Raw genomic sequence first — 8,845 nt, forward strand, 5'->3', positions numbered from 1 at the left:
CCCTGTAGGCCATGTTAAGGGATTGATATTCTATATTAAATGTAATGGTGAGTCACTGAAGAATTTTGAACCCAAACCTGGGTTATCATAGTTGCATTTCTAATAAACCATTCTGGCCATAGAGTAGAAGCTTGATCAGAGGCTCAAAAGCAAATGTGAGAAGGGCATGCTAGTGTAAGAAAATCAACATTTTTTGTGAATTGAATGTGAGATTCAGGAGGGCTGGGAAATTGTGGAAGTCATTCTAGAAAATCAATGACACAGTCCCCAGCCTATTTCAGGGCAGGCTCCAGAATTCATGGCAGAGTCTGTGTTCATTCCATTTCCCTGCTAACACCAATCCTAGCTACATCCTCAAAAAAGAATCAGCAACTATGAAGAGCATAGCCAAGCAACAGTAATGCTGCTTTTCCCTCTCTCAGGTTATGTAGCATCAATCCTAAAAAAGAAAAAAAATAATAAACTACTTGCATGCTTCCCTGAGAACACATGCCTAATCTAAAAATATATACGTGCTTTCCTAAAACTCTGGGCCCCTGTCGCTCCAGCTGTTAGAGTTACAATAGTGCATCAAATGAGGGTAATCAATTTAACACAGATGAGTAAAGATATAATATTTCAGGCTGAGCATTGGAATTAACTAAATTTACATGCATGTTGTAGTGGAAAAAGCATGGAATGTAATTTCAGAGGACATGGGGTCAATCCTTACGCAACCACCTACAAGCTCTGTGACTTCAGGCAATTTACTCAACTTCTCTAAACCTCCAGTTCCCCGTGTGTAAAATGTAGATAATAATAATGTCCACCACACAGAAAAGTTGTGAACATGAAATGAGTATGTTAAATGTTCAATGGGTTTTCAATGTAATTATTTTAAGAATATATTTCCAAAAATGTAATAAAGTTCCTCAAAATAAATTTCTATTAAAAATAGAAATCGTTCTAGAAAATGGCATTTTCCTTAATAACATTTAACTTGATTGAACAAATTAATCTAATTTAATAAATTGAAACATGTTAGGTAGTTCTCTGCATCAAAAAACACCATACAAACAACTATAAAGGAACTGGTTATAGCTTTTCAATATTGTAGGAGTGCTAGATATCAGGAAAATAAAGGGACGTGAAATAAATGGAATGTGAAAAATGCCACTTTAGTTTCAAAGCATGAGACTATTTATTTCCAAAGGCAATCAATATACCCTGGAAACAAAATAATCGTTCAGTGTAAAAGCATTATGAAAATATTTCCAGTATTTCAACTCCATCACTTACTCATTATGTGACTTTACACACTTAAAAGTCTGTAAACATCAATTTCTTCATTTATGAAATGGAGATAATTGAACCTAATTCATAGGTTTATTGTGAAGAGTCAAATAAAATTGTACTTGTAAAGCACTTTAACATAGTCCCTGGCACAAATAGGTACAGAATAAATGTCAGTTGTCATTGATATTATTGTTGTTGTCTCAATATCTGAAAATATGTTTTAGGTCTTTTGCTTAGAGAATATTTTGGGGTGTTTCTTTAAGGTATTTTCAAACAGAATAAGTGAATTCATTCCAAGTAGACCCAGTCTCCATCACAATTAACCAAGTGTGGTGGCATGCACCTGTAATCCCAGCTTCGTGGGAGGCTGAGTGGAAGGACCCCTTGAAACCAGGAGGTTGAGGTTGCAGTGAGCCACATCATGCCACTGCACTCCAGTCTGGGTGACAGAGCAAGACCTTGTCTCAAAAATAACTCTTTCTAAGGGTTATTAAAGACTTCTACAACGCTAAACCCTATAGACGTTCTCCCTCTTCATTTTAAATTAATTATGAGTATGATTTACTATTGATCACTCCTTCTTGCTTGAGATAGTTTATTTCATAGCTTCCAGATACTGCTGTCTTCTAATTTTCCTCTACTCTCAGTGCCCACGTCTCCCTAATCTTTGCTGGTAATGGTTCTATGCATCAGCCTCTGCAGTTGACCTTTTATAGGCTAGCTTTCAGAGCACTTCAGGTTCAGTACCTGGACCTCTTCCCTATTCTACCTGTACCCGTTAGTGATCTCAACAAGTGTTGTGGCTTTTAATACTATGTACATTCTAACAATTACCAAATTTTGATACCCATCCTGGAGTCCTCCTCTGAACACCATACACATAGATTCTATTACATATTCAGTGTTTGCATTCAGACATAATATGCTCTCTAAATTAACACATTCAATTCCTGCCTCCTTTTCTTCCAAACTTTTTCTTCCCACAGTCTTCCATGTCTCAGTTAATGACAGCTTCATCCTTTCTGTTGATCAGGCCAAAAACCTTGAATTCTTCCTTCCTTGATTATTCTCTCCCTCTCACAAACTTGAAATCCAATCCATCAGCAAATTCTGTCCAATCTATTTTCAGGACATATCCCAAATCCAACCCCTAATCCAGGCACTGGTTTCACTTCCACCATTATCACCCTAGTTCAAGCCGTCACCTGGGCTAAGATATCCTTGCCTTTTCCTTCACCCCTCTTCATAACTCATCTATTCCCCACCCAACTGACAAAAACATTCCTTTAAGTATAAATTAAATCACATCACTCCTCTACTCAAACCGTCCAGTGGCTCTCCATCACGCTCGAAGTGGAATCCAAAGTCCTTGCTATTCATAGCCAGTCAGAGACCATCCTGAAGTCCTCATTGCTTCTCAGTGCACTCCAGCCACACTGGTCTCCAACTGCCCATCAAACATGACAGCCTGCTCCAGCCAGTGCAGGGGCTTTGTATTTGCTGTTTCTTCGGTCTGGAAAGCTCCTCCCCATGGATGCCTGCACAGCCCACTCTCTGATTTTCTTTAGGTCTTTTATCTGACATCACATCTCAGTGAGCCCTCCCCTGGCCATTCTACTTAAAACAGAAATTCACCCTCCCTGACCTCACACTTCTTACCTTCCCATCACTGTTTTTTCTAAGCCAATTACCACCTGACATTCTATATATTTTAGATTTTAGAATATGTTATATTTTATTAATTTTATTCTATTTATTATCTGCCTCTCTAGCATGTAAACTTACTGTAGAATGTAAAGGGCAGAGATTTTTATCTGTTTTTGTTTGCTTGCTATTTCTCCAGAACCAAGAGGATCTTGCCATAGCAGGCACTCAATAACTACTTGTTGAATAAGTGGCAATGATGAAGGAAAGCCAAAAATAGATGTTAATTGACCTCTAAATATTGTTAAAGCCTTAAGGCTTCTGGTACTTAAGCAGGTCAATTTTAAATTTAAACAATACTTTAATGTGCCTATGAAACAAAATCTAGTATAGCACACATAATAGTCAGTTCTAAGCCAGGTACAGTAGCACCCACCTGCAGTTCCAGCTATTCAGAAGGCTGAGGTGGATTGCTTGAGCCCAGGAGTTTGAGTCCAGTCTGAGAAACACAGTGAGACCCAGTCTCTAAAAACTTTTAAAATAAAAGTACTGGCCCAGATCCCACACTTGCTAAAGGTAAACCAGGCACAGAGCGGCGAGAAGTGTGTGGGCAAGTGAACACAGGGTCCGGCCACTGCACACAGACAGTCACACTGGCTGTTGTGGTGGGGCAGGCAGCTCCAGGCACCAGCACAGGTGCTGGCTCCGTGCAAGGCTCTGGCTAGACCAGATGTACTGCACACATCCACTGCGGTCACTCGTGTCTGGATGGGTGGAACACTGTGGCACCCAGAAGCTTGGAGATGCCAGGAACCACAGAGCCCTAAAGAGGGTGTCACAGCTTTGGCTCAGGGAACCCCTAGGTCTGGGATCCCCAAAAGGCCACCATTCTTCTGTTTTTCTCGTCACCTGAAATATGGCATGTGGCATGTGGGAGTGTCTTTCAGGCCTGTTGTGTTACAGCTATTTCAGTCCTGTCATGCAGTAGGTCCTGAGTTCTTGTCCCATGTCCAGAAAGAACAAGATACACAGACAACTGGAGGGCAAGGAAGGCAGAGAGGAGTTTCACTGAGCAATGGAACAGCTCTCAGGACACCCACAGTGGGTAGCTCCTTTCCATAGGCAAGTCATCTTGACTTCTGTTTGAGTCTAGCTGAGTCTGGGATTTTTATGGTCTCGGAAGGGAGGAAGTACATGCTGATTGGTCCATGGGTGGCCATGAGCAGGCCCAGAAGAACTGGCAGCCCAGCCCCAGGCTTCAGGCAGTCTGGCTTGAAGGTGTAGTTTCACTAGGGACCCACCCTTTTCTGCCCAGATGCCTGCCTGCCCTCATCTACATGCTGTCCACCATGCCCCGAGCTACTCACAACAAGGGGCACCTGCAGGCCCATGTTGAGCAGTTCTCAGTTGTCCTGACCTCCCTCCCTGTGCTCATTGGTGCCCAAATCTTCAGAAGGGGGCCAACATGGCAGGGGGCTGGTGTGTCAGTGCCACCCAAACATGTGCACACCTGGCTGGGTCGTGACAGCACCCAGGCTCAGCTTCAACTTTGCCCAGAAATCAGAGCAGGCACCAGGAGTGGGGAGAGGCCACAGAGTGGGAGCAGGCACATCCAAGCCTACAGGGGCAGGGGGGCTTCCCAGGTGCCTGAGAGTTCAGGGATGACCAGGTCCAAAGCTGTAGCTGGTTGCTTAAGATGTGCCCAGGAACACAGGGCTCCCACCACTTTAACTTGGTAAAGGGCAGGCTCCCACCTGTTCCCGACCCCTGCCAGCTCTGTGGAGTGTGCAGCCTCAGCCACGCTGCCCCCTGCTGCAGCTGGCATCCCCACAGCGGCTGCTCCAAATGGGCCACTACTGCCATCAATTTCATATATGGACAAATCAACAGTATAAACAAACATTAGAAATCCACATTTGTGTTGTTACCGATTGAATGTCCACAGTGACTTGGCACTGGAGTGCTCACTCAAGGGATTTTTTTTTTTTAACGTTCTATAGAAAACATTGATTTTGCTCTGAAAAGGCTTCCACTTAATAAGTATTTAAGGAAGTTGAGCTAATTAATATAGCAACCTGCCTATATGTTGGAGATGACACACATCTTCTACAACACTCAAAGCAGCCTTGAAATTAAGATGCCAAAACCCCTGATGGGCTCCACCCCCATTTATCAATATGATTTCTTGATTCATTTTCTTTGCTTGCACAAGAATAAACCTCAACCAACAAGCTGTTGCCACAATTATACAACCTCACAAGTAAAGGAAAAATGGAGAGAAAAACGCCTAAAGAAAAAAGGCAGGTGAAAAGTAAAACTGCTTCCCACTAATTGAGAAAGAATAATTTTATTAGTGTTCAGAATAACTTTACTTTATCTATCTATGAAAAGAAGAATTGCTAAACAGATAAGCAGAATAAAAACCATTCTAAGGAATGTGGCTCATTTATGCTTACCACTTTATTTTCTCATTGGTAAATTTTGTTTCCAAAAAAGATCCTTCGTGAAACTTAGTACAGTTGGTAAATACATACTTTGTGTGTGTGTGTGTCTGTGTGTGTGTGTGTGTGTGTATTATGAAGGCCTGCCACTCCCACTAGACCATAAGCTCCAGAAGGTCAGGAACCATTTCTGTTTTCCTAGTCAGTGTATCTTCAGCATGAAACACAGTGCCTAGCCCAGAGTAAGTTCTCTGTAAATATTTAGTCAATGAATAAATAAATGTCCCTTTTCTAGCACTCTCTGTACCTAGCATAGTTTAAATCTGTAGTACTGGTCAATAGATTGTTAACGAATTGCATTAAGAGAATAGTCTTGAGGAAGGTAGTTTTAGAATTACCAGTTTATTAATTAAACTACTGAAACAATAATTATAAGTCATTTGTAACTATTCCCTCAGGCGTGTGCTTAATTTGATACTATGTTGTTACATGCCTGCTTCATACCAACATTGATATACCTTTCAATTGAGAAAATACCTGTAGTATTTGACACCATCTACCTGTCCTCCTGGCCACAGCCTCCCTGGGCTTCTTTCTAATACCCTTTTCTAACTACTCCTCTTTGGTCCTGCAAACTCCTCTTCCTGGTCTGTCCCCTTATTATTGATATTTCTCAGGTTGGTGTTCTTTCTCTCCTCTGTCAGGGAAGCGGCATAAAATAGGCGTTATCAACATGGGTTTAGAGTCAGCCTGCCTGAGGTTAAATCCCAAATTTAAAACTCTCTAGCTGTGTGATCTTAGGCCTTATATTCCTCATGTATAAGATAGGGTATCTATAAAATGTAGATGTTAATAATACCTCACTCATGGGGTCGTGAGTATTGAATGAGCTAGTACTTGTAAAGTGCTTCGAACAGTGCCTGATACATATTTAGTGCTCAATAAATGTTGGATATTTAGCTATAACCTCTTCCTCTGATATTTCATCAGTTCTCACAACTACATCCATCACCTCTCAATATCAAGGCCAATCATGACCACTTCACTAACCAAAATTCCCAAATGCGAGGACATCTATCCTTGCCCTCTTTCTAATGCACCTGAATACCCAGCTGAGTCCAAACCACTCAAATTCAACACACAAATCTGGACCCTCCTTCCTGAAATATCCTCGTTTTTAATAGCACCACCTTTCTTCTAACCAGCCCACTTGGAAATTTTCATTATTGTATTCTTCTAGCTGGCATAGCCAGCATGTAATAGCATGTGCTGAATCCATAAGTATGCGTACAATCAATGGTTTCTTGGTCACCTTCTCCCTTCAATCAGTCCCAGACCCTGCTGCCAGAAGAATCCTTCTAAGACAGGGTTCTGATCAAATTTCCCATTTATCTACAAAGCATGTGAACTTTAATGCAATCTTCTCCAAAAGTCCAAGAGTTAACCACATTGTATTAGTTTAAATTTTCAATGGATTCTAAGCTTTTCTGCCATCATCCTCTTGCTGACACTCTTCCCTGCTCCTAAATGTCTTTCTCCAATGTCAAATTGTTGCCAATCATGTAAGACCCATCTCAATGCAGCCTGCTCCATAAAACCTTCCCTGATTCCATCAGTAGGATGTACTTCCCCTTGCCTACAAAATCCTATAACTCTTTGAACTGTTCCTAATGAATTTCCCGTACGCTACACCCTAGTGTGGTTATTTGCCTAAACGTTGAATCTTCCTCACCAGATTGAGAAGTCTCATAATGTATAGGACAGAGCAAATTTACTATATATTCAGGAATGTCTTTCAAGTTCTCTGAGCCTCAATTTCCTCAAGTTCTCTGAGCATCAACTTACTTATATATAGTATGGGGAGAATAATAGCTCACGAAGACATAAAAACGTGTTTACAAAGACATTTGATGATAAGGGAAAATATTTTTCCCATTATAAGTGAAAAATTATCACAATTAGGTAAAAATATATAAGACACTAAAAGATTGAAAGAAAACAGAAGAAAAATGTTAACAGTAATTATCTTCGAGTGGTATATTGCAGATGATTTTCATTTTGTTCTATACTTGCTTACTTTCCAATGTTTCTACAACTAGCTTGTATTCCTCTTGTAACTGACTCATCAAACAAACATTTATAGAATACCTTCAGAGACTGTACTATGATCTGATGATACAAAAAATAAGAAAAAGCCAGTTTATAAAAGGTTTTTATAAAAAGAAACATGGCCGGGCGCGGTGGCTCACGCCTGTAATCCCAGCACTTTGGGAGGCCGAGGCGGGCGGATCACGAGGTCAGGAGATCGAGACCATCCTGGCTAACACGGTGAAACCCCGTCTCTACTAAAAATGCAAAAAATTAGCCGGGCGAGGCGGCGGGCGCCTGTAGTCCCAGCTACTCGGGAGGCTGAGGCAGGAGAATGGCGTGAACCCGGGAGGCGGAGCTTGCAGTGAGCCGAGATCGCGCCATTGCACTCCAGCCTGGGCGACTAAGCGAGACTCTGTCTCAAAAAAAATAAATAAATAAAAAATAAAAATAAATAAATAAATAAAAAGAAACATTTTTTAAAATACTAGTGTGATATATGGCTCTTGGTACTATCCAAAAAAGGAAAAAAAGACATTTCTGCCTTCAAAATGCATCAAATTTCAGTCATAATGTGACTGGAAACGGCTTAAGTAGAATAAAGAACCTTGGAAATCACCTGCCAAAAATATTTGCCATCACAAGTTGTTAGGATACTGACACAGCTCCTGAGTTTTGGGATTTTAGAGCCAAAACTGGTCTACCATGGGGAGAGAAAAACACGAATATAGAGACAATTGCATCAAGTCTGTGATCAAGAATTTATGTCTGGCACAAATCTAAGAATCCATGTCAAGAAAGATTTGAAGCTGCAAAGGCACATGTTATAGTCAGCACCTTTCATTATTTTAGAAACTCTTCTCAACTGCAAACTTGACATGTCCAAAGCTAGATTGATTATCTTCTTTTCAAAGCCTGCTCTCCTTCCAGGGCTTAAAAACGTGGCTTGAGTCAAGCAGAGACCACACATTCAATGTTAACTGTGCCATTTATTGGCAGAGTGACTTTGGAAAGTTATTTGATTTCTCTGAGCCTCGTTTTCTCTTTATAAAAAGAGGATGATTATATTCATCCTACAGGGTTCTTGAGAGACATAAATGGGGAAACATGTATTTAAGGTACTTAACATAGCACCTGGCACAAATAAGGACTCAAAAATCGTAATTATTTTGCAGGAAATAGTCACAGCCTACCCAACTTCCCAGGCTAAAGGCAATGGAGACATTACAGCCATTCTGTGCCCTGTGTGTACCATAATCACCTAATACTGCCAATTCTGCCCCTGAAATATCTCTGAAATCTAACACATGCCTCCTCTCATATCTACTGTTACATATTGATTACAGCATTTCTCGCCTCTTGATCAAATCAGTAATACGTCCTGACTCCTGCTTCTA

This window comes from Macaca fascicularis, chromosome 11 (assembly GCF_037993035.2).
Source record: "Macaca fascicularis isolate 582-1 chromosome 11, T2T-MFA8v1.1".
NCBI classification, from domain to species: domain Eukaryota; kingdom Metazoa; phylum Chordata; class Mammalia; order Primates; family Cercopithecidae; genus Macaca; species Macaca fascicularis.